At 32.0% G+C, this 17,766-nt stretch overlaps 1 protein-coding gene across 1 annotated transcript in view; it reads right to left on the bottom strand.

Moving 5' to 3' along the window:
- Nucleotides 1–17,096, bottom strand: part of LOC123693023 (lachesin-like) — a 51,608-nt gene extending 34,512 nt beyond the window's left edge. The window contains exon 1 of the mRNA XM_045637893.1: nt 16,921–17,096. The gene's annotated coding sequence lies outside the window, so the exon portion shown is untranslated. The remainder of the gene's footprint in view (nt 1–16,920) is intronic.
- Nucleotides 17,097–17,766: the final 670 nt, after the last annotated feature.

Genomic DNA, 17,766 nt, shown 5'->3' with positions numbered 1-17,766 from the left:
CAGTGATCCGAAGTGAGTGTATTGAGAATATTTTTCTCTAAACAGAAGCAGTCGCAGTATATATTATCAATACAGGTTGCAGAAGTAGGTGTAATTCGTGTGGGTTCATTAAAAAGTTTATACAGATTAAATGACTGAAACAAATTAACAATTCGTGTAGCCGTTTGTGTTTGTAAAAGTATATCAATATTAAAATCACCACATACTATAACTTTTTTTTTACTCCTACTTAAACGCTTTAATATTTCTTCCATGACTGTCTCAAACATATTATAGTCACTGGAAGGGGGTCTATAAACGCAAACAATAATGTAACGCTCCAGTTCAACACAGGACAGTTCAATGGTCCGTTCTACAGAAAGACTAACAATGTCAGTTCGTTCTTTACATTTTACACTATTGTGTACAAAAATAAGAGAACCTCCATGAATAGCATATGTCCTGAAGTATATACTTTTTAATGTATAATTATCAATATTTATTACCAACTGACATTGTTTAAGCCAATGTTCTGTTACACAAAAAACCTTAATTCTATTATGATTTAAAAATAATTCTATTTCTAATAATTTGCTAGCCAAGCCTTGAATGTTTTGATGTACAATAGAAAAAGTCTGCTTAGCTGTTGTCTTATATACTAGTTTAAATCTAGCTTAGGGCTAGATTTTCTGTCAACACAAGGTTGGTGTATATAATTATTATTACTACTACATAAAATTATAGTAGATCCAGGGTCTGATAACAAACATGTACCAGACTGGTTAATATTATATGCTATTAACATAGCAAGTTCTCGCTTATATCTAGATGGCAGATACACTGTATTCTTTGTCAAAGTAAAAGATTTAATACACAAATTAATGTCAAAGTAAAGAAATGCATCACGATGATGATTTGTTACATTATACAATTTTAAATTCATATTATGAATTAATCTATTTTGTTCTTGTGTCAAACCAGGTAGGTACGGCAATGTACACAACATAAATTTACATTTAGTCTGATTACTAATTTCCAACATTTTTTGAAATCCTACATCAATATCCTTATTTTTTATATTTAAACTATCTCCATATAGTATAATTACAATATTATTCTTATTAAAGCTAAAATGATCAAGTGATTTGATTATATAATTAAATGAACTGTTAGGAGTGCAAATATTAGTGACTTTAAGCCCTAAATTGTTGAGCATAGCGCCAAAACCCTGACCAATACTATCTGACAACACAATAATTTCCTGCTCGGAAAGGTGTTTAGTTTTACTAGTTGAAATTGTTGTCACGGGTTTAACACTATGTATGTCTGTGCAGTCAAGCTTATGGGGCGACGTTTGCTCATTGTCACTTTTTGAACACTGACATACATATTTATTGGTCAGCGACTCAAAGCGATCCATATTTTCATTACTCAACTTAATTAAGTCATCTGCCTGTTGTATATGCTCGTTTATTTGCATTTGGGCAGCAGAATATTTCTGGTTGACATCATTTAACATTTGACTTAAAGAGTCTATCTTCTCCTTTAATTCATTTGTTTCTACATCATACAAGATTTTATAATATTCTAGATCCCTATGATATTTGTCTAACTCTTGAACCAGATTTTTATTGACTTTCTCTAATTGAACTACATTTTTAAAAGAACTCTTTCTAACAATTGATTGGGTACGCTTGATAAACTTACTTAATCTAAGGTATTTTTTCAACTTCTTATGTGAAGAGAAATTGATTTTTTTAAAGTTTACAGAGCCACTTAACTGTCCACATTCAACTAATTCATCATGAAGACTACTTGGTGTGTTGCATTGCCGCTTGGGATTGTCCTCTTGCACTTCCATTAGGCTACATTCCAACTTAGCGATACGGCTAAGAGCCATCTCATGGTCACTAGAGCACTGCTGGAAGCTGTCCACAATGTCTTGGAGGGCTTTGCACTTGTCTTCACTATAAATGTATTTCATGTGTAGTTCTGCCAGCTCGGCCTTTAGAAGAGAGTTCTTTTTAATTATTTCTTGAATCTCTAATTCACTTTCATCCCGCTCTTGTATGAGTTTTTCACATAAAGATTGTGAAGTTTTCAAATCATGGAGTGCAGCTTTTAATTTATTCTCCATGTCCTTAGCTACTGCCTTGCGGGTCAGCATATTGTATTTTGTAGTTGCTGAAACAGATGAAAGAAAATGTATGAGATAATTATATATTTTGAATACTATTATGGTAGTACTGAATGTTGATAAGTGATTAACGGTATGATGTAGTAAAGAGTAAAGAATAATATTGTCTGGGGCGATAAGTTTTTGTCTTCTAAATTGCTTCCAACTTGTCAAGCAAAGTGAGACGGTAACTTTTGTGCCAATGTATTTATTGTGACGTAGCTCATTAAATATGAGCGGTGTTGGTAATACAAATGAATATAGGTGTTGTTTATAATTAAATATGAAATTATAAAACTAGTACTCCCTGGTTTATCGAAGATATTTGAATTGGGATAACCGTTGACACGTTGACCTCCGCGTTAAAAAGTTAAACGTTGCGTAGATCCCATAGAAGGTGTGTTTCACAATAATTTTCACTTGTACATCAATGTAATGGTTAATAATTAATAATATTTTCTATTTAAGCACTATATACAATTAGTTTTAAATAATTTTATATTTTAAAATCTAACAGCTGATGTTAACTTTGCTGTTGACACCTGTCAACATATATTCAGACATAAGAACGAAAAGACTTTATACTACGTATTCAATTAATAATGATGGTAAACACCGAAATGATTATTGAAAATTTCAACCTTCGATCAAATAAAAAAATGTGTGCGTGTACTAGTGTACACACGTAAGAAGTGAAACTTATTTATGACCTTATTTTTCAAAAAATAATTATCTATATGCAACTTTACAGAAATACGTCGAATCACGCGTGGTAGGGATAAGAATAATAATAGTTAAAAAAAAACTAAAAAACACGCTTTTTATAGAAAACCGAACTAAAAAATAGAAAATTTTATCAAATTAGTGTATTGTCATCGGTCCTCAATCAATCTACAAAGTTTGAACGAAATCTGGCCGTTTAAAGTGGGTCAAAATCGCGCCCAAAGAAGTCGGTTACAAACATACAGGTGAAGCTAATATAAAGCGTGTAAAAAGATGGCGTGGAACGGAAAAATGTCACGCGTAACGAAAAAATGTTGCACTAATTTTTATTCCAACCTCGATAAAGAAGTTTCACTCCAAAAAAATACTCATAAAGGCGTAAATAAACTTGATACAAATGCACAGATTATGTAAACAGGGTAGTACAATGTAGAGGCCTAAGATCTATTCTTACACGGGCTACAAGCTATCAACCCACTCAATTTCACAGCGACTGGCTGATTGGTGCTAGTTGCTGGAAAAAGAAACAGGTATTTTTCTAGTTTTAATTGGGTTAGTCTAGGAGTCATCGCCTAAGGAAATGGTATAGAAAAAATATATGTTGCTATCCTCAGTCTGCCTATTTCTCTGAATTCTAATGCTTAATTTAGAAATACCCAAAATCTCGTTCAAAAACAGTGTATCTTCATGAACTCTGCCCAAAATATACTGATTTGATATTAGTTTTCCTTCACTTTTAATACAATTTACGAAATTTTCCTTAGATACTAGCAATTTTGCTTACAAGTGGCGTCTATAAATATTTATTTATAAGTACACACAACTCTAGGGCCATTTGCCTCGTCATAAACATAAATGGCGCCAAAACGTATCTCTTATCTTGGGTATTTCTCAGAGGAACGGAAGCGGGACCCTAAAGGCTGTTCTCTGCTCAAGTATGACCCTAAAGGATCTCGAAATAAGGGTCGTGGGTTTCTGAGGACGCACCATGTTCTTAGAGCAAATGGATTGTGAAGAAACTCGCAACCGATTGAGATATTGATTTTTATTTAGCCGATAGCATTCAATTTCGTAGGCCGGCCTTAATCGCAAATTGGTATTATCTCCGAGACAATATACAACTTCTGTGTTTCATCTCTTTCATTTCTTATATTTCTCTGATTTCTAATATTCCATCCCATCGTTTTATATTTGTTACTTTTTATTACTGCTCAATAACCGAAATCGCTTTGAATATCTTCAAATGGTACAAGGGACAAAAATACTTAAATTATCACACACCGAGTATCACTTAAAAGGTCGTAAAAAGTAATCTTCGTGCAATAAAAGTGAGATATACTCATGAGATGTTTAACAACACAACATTAAATCTACGAGGCTTCCACCACCGTGGAGCTTATCTTGCTTGTATGTGGGGTATCGTGGTACATATTCATTGCGAAAGCAAATTCAATGTGGATAAGTCGCTGCTTTCGTCACCGTCGAGGCAACCTACTCATGAATATTTAACAGATAATGCAGTTATAATATACGCCGAGCTTTGCGGTAATGCATATAATTTTCAATGACGGTAGTAATTTATAGCTTTAATGACAGACTGTTTAGTGATATAATAACTATTGTAATAGTGCTCTTTGTCCTCTCAATCAATCCCTGGAAACAATGCTATTTTGATAGACTTTTATTACGTAATATTAATCTCGTGTACTAAATACACGAGATTAATATTACGTAATAAAGGTTTTATATTGATTTTGTCTAAAACATAGGAAAGTATCACATAACTAGAGTTATTACAGCATTAAGGAAAACAAGATAATCAAATAATATGTAGGTAGTCTCTCCTTTTGTTTTCTATACAAACATTTATAAATTTATTTGTTCCATGTCAATAATAAATGTTCAATAACTATTAAATTATAACTTAGCATTTTCATATGTTAACTTAGGGCGGCCGTACACGGACCGCTCGAGCAGTTAACGGCTGAGCGACGTACACGGACGGCTCGAGCGGTCGGTCGTTGACGGCTCGAGCCGTCGGTTCTTGACTGCTCGAGCCGTCGCTACCAACCGCTCGAGCCGTTGATTTTTTGACTAGTCGCGTCATTGATTTTCAGGGGGAGAGGAAGCCGTCGACGGCTCTAGCGCAGTCAACGGCTCGAGCAGTCAGTGTATGCCTCACGACCGCTCGCGAGCCGTCAAATTGCATTGCGTCAATTTGCCCAAATTGCATGAGTGTTTCTCATTTATTAAAATGAATGGAAATAAAGTTGTTATTTGCAGTTCTAACGCTCAATTTGGCTGCGTAAAAGATGGTTTCAATTGTTTCACTTTGCGGTGCGGACGACGAAATCCACAAAGTGACAACCCCAGAAGGTTGCGCCGTAGCGCGTTAGTCCAACCGCTGCCATTACAATAATGAAATTTTGTTACGCAAATTTTAACTTGTCAGAAAAGTTATCGCTCTTCACGTTTTTAATCAAATTGTATGTTTTCGTTACCGCTCTTATTTAATGGAACTTGCCGTAAATTACAAGGAAAAGTGTACCGCCCAGTGATATAATGTTATTACTTTAAGGTTAATCTATTTTTTGAACCAAGAAAATAAAAAACAATCTTTTATATGAAAAAGTTATTTCGTATTTAAAATGTAATTATTACTTTTAAAACTGAAGTGCACAGAGCAAATATTTACTTTGATAATAAATTCAGTAGGAGCATGCTTGATTTCTCAAACAAAAATTTTATTAACATAAATCCAAGGTTAAAATATAATAAATCAGCAAAAGAAAATTTAATTTACGTGTATAAAGGTACTTAAAAAACGTTCTTATTTCGGGTTTTTGTGTAATAGGTGTAAAATTACAAAATGGTACGAGATTGTTTGCGAACAAACAGTCAGTGTCCGCTTATTAGACGGGCTGTTGTAATAAAAACATCGCCTTATTACAAGCGGCGTGTTCAACCCCTGAGGATACTCAAATTTAAATTCAAACATAAAACGATTTGTTTTTGTTCGCGCAATAAAAATAAAATCAGTTTTACAACGTGATACTTTATGCTCCATGCCGATCGTTCAGTTTAATAACATCTTTATATAATTATGGTGTGCGCGTAAAATTTGTGCAATTTTATAACGAAATGTTGCTGTGATTTAATAAAATAATCAAAAATACAAAAATATCAACTGGTTATGTAAAAAACACATTTTTTGAATACTTGTATCCTAAAATTCAAGAATTAAACCTAAAATATGTTTGGGTTAAACGTCAATTAAGTCCGTTTATCAATTTTGCAAAGAGAACCTAATCAAGCATGATTATTCCACGATACGCCATGTTATATTCCGCCAATACATAATCGACGTATAAAATTCATCGCGCCACTTCGAGGCTTGTTAAAACGTATAACGAAAATTTGCTTTCGACCCTGAGGCTTATAAATATTAATATTTCCCATCTCAGCTGTTAATTACCCCGACAACTATGGATAAAGCTCGCCCTGTATTCATTAAACCAAACCTAATTAGTCAGACAAACCTCGGCGACTTAGGGGGAGCACATTCCATCGTGGGACTTATTAAACATTGTATGGTCCATTAAGAGGACCCTATATTCAATCTACTTAGAAACAAAGCTGCCTAATAGAATTCTATTGTGTTAATAATATAACAAAATGGACTACGTAACAACTTTCATTCAATATAGTTAATTTGGCGATCGTGATCACAGATTAGTTTTTACAGTAATATATTATAAAAGAACTGAAAAATAATATACACATAGCTCGGTCGATTGGAGTAATCTGCCATTAGGACGAAAAGCTTTCGCTTATCTGCGTCATCTGCTCGATGTTTATATTTTGAGGGTCCGCGACAACCTCTATAACGACCCTGCATATCGTCTGCATGTCTAGGTAATCTCATGATTATTTGTAACAAAGAGAATTCAGCTCTAAATTCAATAACGGAACGTACAAAATGTATCAAAGCGTAATATTTTATTCGCATACCTGCTCGGATTTGTCACTGGAATACAAATATAAAATGTTAAATGTAAACCATCCTGCAGTCCGTTTTTCCGAATGTAATTATGTTTCAAGAAGATTATTAATTTAATATTTTACTTGATTACTTTACTCTCTACTTTTACTCTCAAAAGAGAACAGTTACTTTCAATATTTTAATTTCATGCGTTACGAACTCGTATAGCTTCTTTTTTAAGATAATAAAACTATGTTACCTCATATAAAAGATGAAAAACGAATGTAAGCTTTATGAATGTCTCGGTGTCAAATCGTAAACTTTAAGTAATTTATAAATCTGTCTCCAAAGAAGTAATAGTAGCTATTACGTTGCGCACAAGAGTATTTCAAAACATACCCAACCAAAGTCTGACATTGAGGCATCGCGTATGTTTTTTTTATTCTCTCGATATTAATATATTGGGTATATATGATACACTATAACACATTATAAAGCCTAATATTCACATATTACGACCAGTTATCTTAATTTAAAAATATTCCGTATATTGGCAAGCGAATTAATAAACGCAAAATAAATTAAACCTATTCTTCTCCGCTGATCACGTATGCTGATCTATTTGTTGAATATTGAAATGGGAAAACTGCAGGAAAGGAACAATGGATTCGTATTTAATCGCAAATGTATGCTTTAAGTAAAAAGTTAATGGTCAGTTTTTTAATTAGTGTTTTTGCGCATTGTGCTTCTGTCGTAGCAGAAGCGTAGAGGTTCGCTACGGCATTGTATTTTAGTCGTACTCCATGATTTTACAAAGTTATAGTTGTGAATTATATTTTTTAATGTATAAATTCCATTGATATTTTATATTGAAAATAAATTACCTTTTAGTCTACTCGAATATTTAAAGAGAAACTTTGTAAAATATGAAATATTTTCGGCAAATTTTATGTAAAAAGTTATACTTAATTCTTTACGATAAATTATATAGTAAAATTTGAAATATTTCTCTAAAGAAACGTGAAACATTATTGATGCTTTTATTGGTGCTTACTAAAATGTGTTATTGACATTATACTATGAAATAAAAAAACTATCATTTGAATATTTGTAACCGGATATAAATTTTATAATTGACTAGCTTCCGCCCGCGACTCCGTCCGCGCGGATATGACGGTCTTCGCGTGGATAGTTTATTTCTCCATTTTGAGTAACTCTGACAATGACATCTTATAAATATCTATTGGAAACAAATACGGCTAGGCCTATAATAATACGAACGTGTGTTGCGATTCTAAGGAACAACGTCTATGGATAAAACTGAAAAATTAAGATTAATTTTTTTCTACGTATTTTTCCAGGATAAAAAGTATCCTATTTTACGCCCAGGATAATAAGGTATAATTATACCAAGTTTCATCGAAATCAAACCGTTAGTTTTTACGTGATGCCTTCACATACAGACATACAGACAGACAGACAGACAGACAGACAGACAGACAGACAGACAGACAGACAGACAGACAGACAGACAGACAAAAATTTTTTTAATCACACATTTGGGTTTGGTATCGATCCAGCAACACCCCCTGGTATTTATTTTTTCAATATTTTCAATGTACAGAATTGACCCTTCTACAGATTTATTATATGTAATAATTGATGAAATATGGCTAGTACGCAAAAGGTAAAACTTATTATTTTTTAAAAGCTTTTACAAAAATCTCATCATTCAATTAAATTTTTCGAATCAAATTAACTTTTTTATAAGCAGATATTATGTACACTACGTTCGGATACAAAGACACATGTCATATTCAAAGTGTTCAAAATACTGTTAATATTGTATAAGAATTTGAATATAATCTTGTTATCTCCTCTTCAATCTAATCTGACATTTAAAACCTGTGTATTTTTAAATAAATTAACAAGCTCTTAAAACCCTTCACTATTACTTACATACTATTTAATGTCACCAGATTCTAATTTTAGACATAAGTACTTCAAGGTCCACTATAATTTTACACTGAATAAGATTATTATGAAGTAAAATACAATCTGATTAGTAAATAATCCGGAAAAGTATTGCAATATAAGTAATTCAATTAACCCAGCACCAATGAGCTATGTCATAAATTAGTAATCCGTCTCGTGAAACAGTATGACGTCATAATAGCAAAATAAACAAGAGCGCTGCACAAATGAATTATATAGTGGCCCGGTTTATAGACACTCAATAGGATTATTTAATAGCTATAGTCTATGATATATAAAAGAGCTAGATACGTTACCCGCTCTCTATTTTGGCAAGAAAAAACTCAGGTAAGTGCCCGAGTTTCACGCACCATTCAGCGTCGTGGCTGGACGTTCTTTTTGTATTTTAATCGGCAGTTGTTATTACGAAGTACATGAGTGAGACATGTATTATGTCTCGTGCGTGAGAGTGAAAGAGAGAACAACTGTATTGGTGATAATGCGTTAGTAAGTAGGTATGTATTAATTACGCTGTTTTTTAGTGCAATGATGTTGGCGTATGCCGCGTCTACTAGTATAATAGGTCATTGGCTATAGTTATGTTTGAGGAAAATAAAGTATTTATTGCTTGACACTCCATGATCGCATCTCTGGTCTAAATGTTGTTAGCTGGTCCAGTATTCTATACACTTAAAAGTTATAGAAATGAGCTGTATGAAGATCATTAAATATAATTAAAATCGATTGATCCTTAATAATACAGTACCAAGTGTAGTATGAGTACTTACTCGTGATTATATAACAGGCCAGATAATATAATACTATACTAGTAAATATACAGTCTATCTGCATGCCCGATGACTGGGACGATCACTTTTTTGTAGATGATAATTTTATTGCATGACAATAATTTATATCTATACATATAATAAATCTGTAGAAGGGTCAATTCTGTACATTGAAAATATTGAAAAAATAACTAGCAGGGGGTGTTACTGGATCGATACGAAACCCAAATATGTGATTAAAAAAATTTTTGTCTGTCTGTCTGTCTGTCTGTCTGTCTGTCTGTATGTGAAGACATCACGTGAAAACTACCGGTTCGATTTCGATGAAACTTGGTATAATTATACCTTATTATCCTGGGCGTAAAATAGGATACTTTTTATCCTGGAAAAATACGTAGAAAAAAAATTAATCTCAATTTTTCAGTTATCCATAGACGTTGTACCGCGAACACACGTTGCGTATTATTATAGACCTAGCCGTATTTGGGTCCAATAGATATTTATAAGATGTCATTGTCCGAGTTACTCAAAATGGAGAAATAAACCATCCACGCAAAGACCGACATCCGCGCGGACGGAGTCGCGGGCGGAAGCTAGTTATTAATATACAGCTAATAAAAATAAGTATTTGTAACCAATAATGAACCCGGTAATCTAAACTTGTACTACATTACTGTGCTTGAATTGTATTTCTATTTTTATATATAGCGTAGTTAGTTATAGTTATTAAGGCGACTACACCACCGAAACTAGCGCCCCCCCAACATTTTATTTTTTTACTCCTTAACCAGATCAAATTTAAAAAACTAGCTCGGTACTTTGCTAGTATATTACTTGTAGTATTTTTGGTATTACTTTTCATTATTTTGCATTCGGTAAATTAGGAGAACTTTTGATTACCATTGAAAGTGGCCACTTTTGGCGGTAATCAAAAGTTCTCTAGAATAATGAACAGTTAGAATAGTGAAAAGTAATACCAAAAATACTACAAGTAATATACTAGCAAAGTACCGAGCTAGATTTTTTAAATTTGATCTGGTTAAGGAGTAAAAAAATAAAATGTTCGGTGGCGCTAGTTTCGGTGGTGTAGGCCTCTTAAGAACTAAATAAAAACCTTATTACCAGATCACTGTGATAAAACAAAAACAAAATTTAAACGTTAACGCAGCCATAAAGCCGCATACAAACACTTCAATCAAAGATTCCATCATATTAATGTTTAATAGCCGAGGAATAGCTGGAAGAGCTTAATGGCGCCTTAAGCTTTAGTATATGGCCATAAATTAAACGATAATAAGTTGAGACAGCATCGGCGTGGTAATGACTGCACGCTCTCTGTGCTCACGCCTCTGGAGCACTCGATTAAAGATGCCCTAATGGATTACTGTACTTGAAAATTTTACTAGCAAATATTTAAGCTGTTTAATATGCACTTAATAATTTATGATTTTATTAAAGGATCAGGCGATGATAGAAATTTGGTTCAGTATAAAATTTTCGTAGCATGTATTCGTCTATCTTCAAAGTTATCGTGGGAGTAACCAAGTAAAAAGACTTGCAATTATAGATCAAATTCTCGATTGCTCGAACTTCAACTTATGTATTTTTGTATTCTTAATTAAATACTGAAGATTCCGAAAACACAATCAACGTAATTGTATCCGAACAATGAGTTGTTCGTAGAAAATTTTAGATAATGTTACGATTATTATTTTTCTACTGATCGTTTAATTTGATACGTTTAATATTTTATTATTATTTTGGGAAACAACGTTATTTATTTAATGTCACGTACTTCGTTTGTGTGTAATTATGAATTTATGAACGGATGATGAATAGTTAATTGAAAATATGGACTATTTAACTCCATGGCTGGCTATTTTATGTTCTTATAGAAAGAAATTCACAATACAATATAAATTTCGTTTAATATTTGATTCCCTGTAACCTCATGCTGGGTAAATCAGATTAACAACACATTTTAATATTCATCTTATATTATGTTTTGTAAATTCTAAGTGCAGTACGTTAAGGCACGCTCATAATGTCCAATACATATAATTAAACCGAAAGATAAATAATTATCATTATTTTGTAAGGCGTTCTGCGTTCATTTTGCCAACTTTATTTCCACATAGCCTGTGTAAAAATGAGCTTTCTATGATAATGAAATTAAATATTATCGCAAAATGAAATCTTTTGGGATTTTTTTAAGATATAACGGGAATAAGAGTAGACATTTTTACGTTGCGTTATAAGCTATTAAGGGATAGCACTGGTAGGGTATACATTTATATTACGACGGTTATAAATGTACAGTACCTACGTTTGTTTGGGAAATACCCTTTGTTTGTCTAATAAATTAGGTAAGGTTGGCTTTAAAAAACATTTTTATAAGGAAATAAAATAAAATGGTACGTGAAATATAGACTCAAATGTGTCTATGATACTAATAATTTACGAAAGGAGGCGTTATGCTCGGCGGAGACATTTATGTTTGCAATTATACTTAGCTGTAACGTAATATCATTGTACCGATGTGACATTTTGTAGTATCATGAATCAAGGCATAATTCTACAGTCAAATCTTATAATACATACAATTACGGTATATTTAGAACCAATAACTTTACGAAGAAGGCTTTTGCGAGCCTTTGAAAATGCATGAATGTTTGAATTATATTTATGTTTTTGTTTGATTCGTTTTATTGAAATATTTGTTAGCTATTATTTTTCAAACTCTTGTGTTATTTTCCATTTTTTAGAATACCAATTGTTCAATTATTTCTGACGCTTATAGCTATGTGAAAAATAAAATGCAAGAACATGTTTATATATATGTACAAGCAAAACGTTATGAATGTGTTAATATCTTGCCAGTTATGTTTAGTAACTTTTTTCATAAATCTTTTTGGTTAGAAATAAGACGGTAAAATTCAATTTATGATTTAGGAAAATTGTTATCAACTTTATAGAATTGAATGTCGACGTCATTTAGCATTTTAACACAGATTTTAATGACTTTAACCATTTCATAAAAATATCTTTTTTGTGATTGAAAAACGAATAACTTAAGGAGAAAGGGTCAAAAAGTATCAAATGTTACTTTTATTAGCGAGTAGCATAGCAAAATATAACTCATTTAAAAAAAAAACCTTACCAGTTCAAATCTGGAGAATCTTACCACCAATAGGTATCTCTCGGGAAAAAAATTCAAACAGTCTTCGCTCTTATTATAATTTATTATCAAATTGGTCAGATAGTTTTTTCTTACCCTCACTGAAGGAGCCAGGATTCAATTTCCAAAGCCTTTGTCGTCGTAACCAAAGATCTTATCATCCCAAATTTAGTCTTAATGTATAATATTGTATAGGTAATAAATATAAAACTTGGATACAATACACAAACAACGCAGGAAAAATATCGTGTATTCCGAAATTTTGTGGTTAAAATTCTTTGTGAAAATTAAAAAAAAAAAATCACCATCTAACGAGTAGGATGCATAAACACAGAAGGCTTTAGAATACAACAATAAAGTACATTGTGGCAGCTCTACTGTCTAAAAAGTAACATGCAGGGGATAGCAACTAAGCTTAGCATCATTTTATTTGTCTTTATGTAAACCTAAACGAATATCGCACAAGAGCTATGCGTTATAATAGGCGGAAAATATAATTTCATGAACTAGAACGGGAAAATATATTGTATTTTTGTTAACATTGCTTTTATAAAGTCATGGATGTATTAAATATTGAATACTAGGTTTCCGCCCGCGGATTCGCCCGCGCAGTCAAAGAAAAACCCGCATAGTTCCCGTTTCCGTGGTATTTCCGGGATTGCGTCATTTTCCCGGGGTAAAAAGTAGCCTATGTACTTTTTCGGGTATTAAAATATCTCCATACCAAATTTCATGCAAATTGGTTCTGTTGTTTAGGTGTGATTGAGTAACAGACAGACAGAGTTACTTTCGCATTTATAATATTAGCACAGACTAATAATAATATACTACGTATACAAATATTAGTATGGATTAAAACCCAAAATTCTTATTTCAGATTCAAAATATTACTTTCTTGATTTTATATTAATGCGATCTTTTTTATCAGGAATTTCGATTGCGTATTGTTGATATTTGGCTTTATTTGACGTTCTCAGCACTGAATAAATACTTTATGAAAAAGGGATGTCCATTTATTACCCCATTTTCTTGGACGTTTGTTCGATTGGATTTTTTATTTACATTTTAATATGTGTAATCCTTCATATGAGTTCGATTCGAGAATTTTAATAACGCTTGGATAATGTGACAAGTTATGTTAATAAACCATTGTTTGATATGAAGATTGAGAAAAGATTAGTTATATAAATATGACATGCATGATGTATGGCCATTCAGAAGAACATAATGCACATGTACAATACGTAAGTGTACGAGATCTAATATTTCTCGATTAAGATTATTATACAGTTAAATTAAAACTTACCCATTACCGCCTATTTGTATTTATCGTTCGTGTTTTTGTAATAAGAAGGTATTATCAAGACTAATCCAAAAGGGTTGGTGATTGTCGTAAAACTTTTTTAATTCTCACACACAATATTTATACAATATAAAGTTTACACGATGAATTAGCCTTTTGGTGAAAAATTAAATAATTATTTGTATTACAAAGTTGAGAGTTCGGACATGAGTTCGATGTGATATTCATGAGCAAAATATTTGTACACAATATTTTGTATTAACCGCACATATTTTATTATCCTCATTTAAAAACTATTTCCAGTTATTTGATAATTATTTATTTAATCAATATTCAGTGGTAAAAACTACATCACTGATATTAATGGTGATTTTATATTGAATTAAAATGTGTGATAATAAGATTGAATCAGAGAGATATAATATGATTATAAATTTATAAAGAATAGAAAAAATTCGATCACGAGGCGGGACACGAACCCGTATCCTTTCGCGCCATTCCGGGGCGGATGCCTCACCAACTCAGCCACTCGTGACCCTCGACATCGAATTTTTTCTATTCTTTATAAAATATTTATAAACATTTGAATGCCATAAAACCAAAAATATAATATGATTATTCACTAAGAAGATAGGAAGTTGCAATACCTTCTACCCGTCTATCTATTCAGTTTAGTTTAGTGTATCTATTCTATTCAGTTTAGTCATACAAGTTATATTACTAAACTCTTTCTATTATAAATAATTCTATATAATTCCGAGAACTGTTGTAAATGCTGTGTACACCTTTTATTGTTTAGTACATAATATTAATTAATTAATAGTGTTAATTTTATCAATAGATATCAAATGAATTTATTGTTGGTGTGCCAAATTCAAATCTATACATATAATAAATCTGTAGAAGGGTCAATTCTGTACATTGAAAATATTGAAAAAATAAATACCAGGGGGTGTTACTGGATCGATACCAAACCCAAATATGTGTTTAAAAATTTTTTTTGTCTGTCTGTCTGTCTGTCTGTATGTTCAGGCATCACGTGAAAACTAACGGTTCGATTTCGATGAAACTTGGTATAATAATACCTTATTATCCTGGGCGTAAAATAGGATACTTTTTATCCTGAAAAAATACGTAGAAAAAAATTAATCTTAATTTTTCAGTTTTATCCATAGACGTTGTTCTGTAGAACCGCGAACACACGTTGCGTATTATTATAGGCCTAGCCGTATTTGGGTCTAATAGATATTTATAAGATATCATTGTCAGAGTTACTCAAAATGGAGAAATAAACCATCCACGCGAAGACCGACATCCGCGCGGACGTAGTCGCGGGCGGAAGCTAGTAAATAAATAATTCCTTTAGAATGTTTATCCGAAGGACAATACAACGTCTAGTTTATCTTTCACTAGCAGTCATACAAATAAGGATCCCTGTTCGTTACATATTTATATATACATTTGGCGTATCATCCATAAAAATATATATAAAATATTACTTTTACAATAAGCTATTTTGTTGAAGATTACACGAAAGATTTAGAACATAGGTCAGTTGCGCTATTCCGTAAGAAACATAAGGCTAATTAATGACGCGTCAGTCCAGAAAGTAAATATCTAACAACTATAACAAATTGCTTAGGAGTTAGGTATAAGGCTTAACGTATCTTCTGATAAGAAGTCTTAAATAGTAAATAATGACATTTCTAAGAGAGGATTTAGAATTTAGATACGCGTTTCTAGGTAGACTGCGGATAATATTTTTAAAAAAGTATTTCTGTCGATCATTATGGGTTCTATCTTATGAGGATTTATTGAAATTAATCAGTATCGAACAGTTTTTGGACCAATCTAATATTTCGTCTCCAATGTTCTTATAATTTTTTGGAAGTATAATGCGGTATTAATGTCTATTTGCTGTTTTTATGAAGTATGTTAAATGACAAAATAAAACACAAAATGGAAAATGATAAATTTAAATATACACAGAATTTGAAAAAAGGTATAAGGAAAATTAAACTGTTCAATAAGGGTATATTGTTTATTTGTAGAACGTTAGAAGAATATTTAAATTAAACGCCTGATATTAATATTTTATCTACTGTATGCTAAATGCTGTCGTTAGTGTTAATCATTTCTACACAAAATAGCTTTACTCTTATCATTCATGTAACACGAATGGGCACAAGTTAATTATCATTTAAGTTTAGGAATGAATACGAATGTTTGTATTAGTTATGCATTAGTCAATTATCATAGCGTGCTCTATTATCTTCCATTTGTACGTAATTGACAGACACAATGTATTTATGAAAACAACATTCCGATTTAAGCCTACAAAGGTCTCTCATCTTGACTAATTATTTTTCCTTTCATCTTTGGTAACTGGTAAAGTGATTTGACAAAAGCCGTTGCTATAAGCCGAAAACAAAGCGTTCCAAAAGAAAATTGTGAGTTCCAAACGGAGGCATCATTGGAGTAATTTTCTTTGTTGTTCCTAGTGTGTTCTCCCGACATAACGACTTCATTATCTAGTTTGGAAATAATTGATTCAATTTTGAATGTTGATCTTTGAATTACGGATCTTAAAATCCAAATTTTGACTACGAATTATTATGTCATTTTTTATTTTTTTATTACTATTCTCGAGAAATGCACGCGCGATATATTGTTTTTTTGTATGGACTTGTAAGACGTGGAATAAAGACAAGTTTATTATTTAATATATGTAAATAATATCGGCAATTAATCATCACCAAAAGTTATAAATTATTTCACCAATATACATTTTAATTGAGGCAAAAATGAAATACTTACAAAATTTTATCTAAAACTATTTCCAAATATTGTCAATGTCACCACCATATTTATCAATGTAACAACTATTTATATACTGTTATACAACATAATTACAAATACACGTCGCGGTACCGTCATGAAACTTTTGGCCGCGCTACGTGGGGGTACCTGGCAGAGAAAACGTCCGCCCAGAATCGCGGGGCGCGTCGCACTGAGGCTTGAGCTCATTCCCTCTTGACAAGACAATCTTTGCCTGTATACAGTGGCCCTCAACAGATAACAGCAACTTGTGAGCTTTCACACGGATAACAGTCGTATAACGGGACTTTTGTCTTACGTTTTTTAACGGCGCGACGTAAGTAACCTTTTCAAAACTGTGATGTTGAGAATGAGACTTTACAATAATTTTACTGTTTTGTCCTATTATATAATAAGAATGGTTTAGTAAGCTATTTTCAGCCTTTTTTCAAGCAAAAGCATGTATCATCTGGATATACATCTATTCAAGATACGCGAACATTTCGTTACTTTGTAGTGAAATACAATATTTTTAGATATGTTCCCTTGGAATATATTGTGAACATTGTATAGTTCAAAGTAATACATGGTTGTTATTTGTAGTTATTACACTTATACACTCAGCTGGGGTTTGTCGCCATCAAGTCTATTATTTGTGTACGAAAACTAAAACGTACACATTCATATTTTATTGACCTCGTAAATTAATAGTATGATATTGTAATTAAGCACCTTTTTATATTATCACTATGTTAAAATTTAATGACGTAGTTCTTGTAATAAAAAATAAATGTAAGAGCAACTTTACGTAGCACATCTTTATATTCTTTTTATGGTATCGTGTAA

Source organism: Colias croceus, chromosome 1, assembly GCF_905220415.1.
Source record: "Colias croceus chromosome 1, ilColCroc2.1".
In the NCBI taxonomy this organism is placed as follows: Eukaryota; Metazoa; Arthropoda; class Insecta; order Lepidoptera; family Pieridae; genus Colias; species Colias croceus.
Note: the sequence above shows the minus strand (reverse complement) of the source record. Positions and strands in the feature narration are given on the sequence as shown.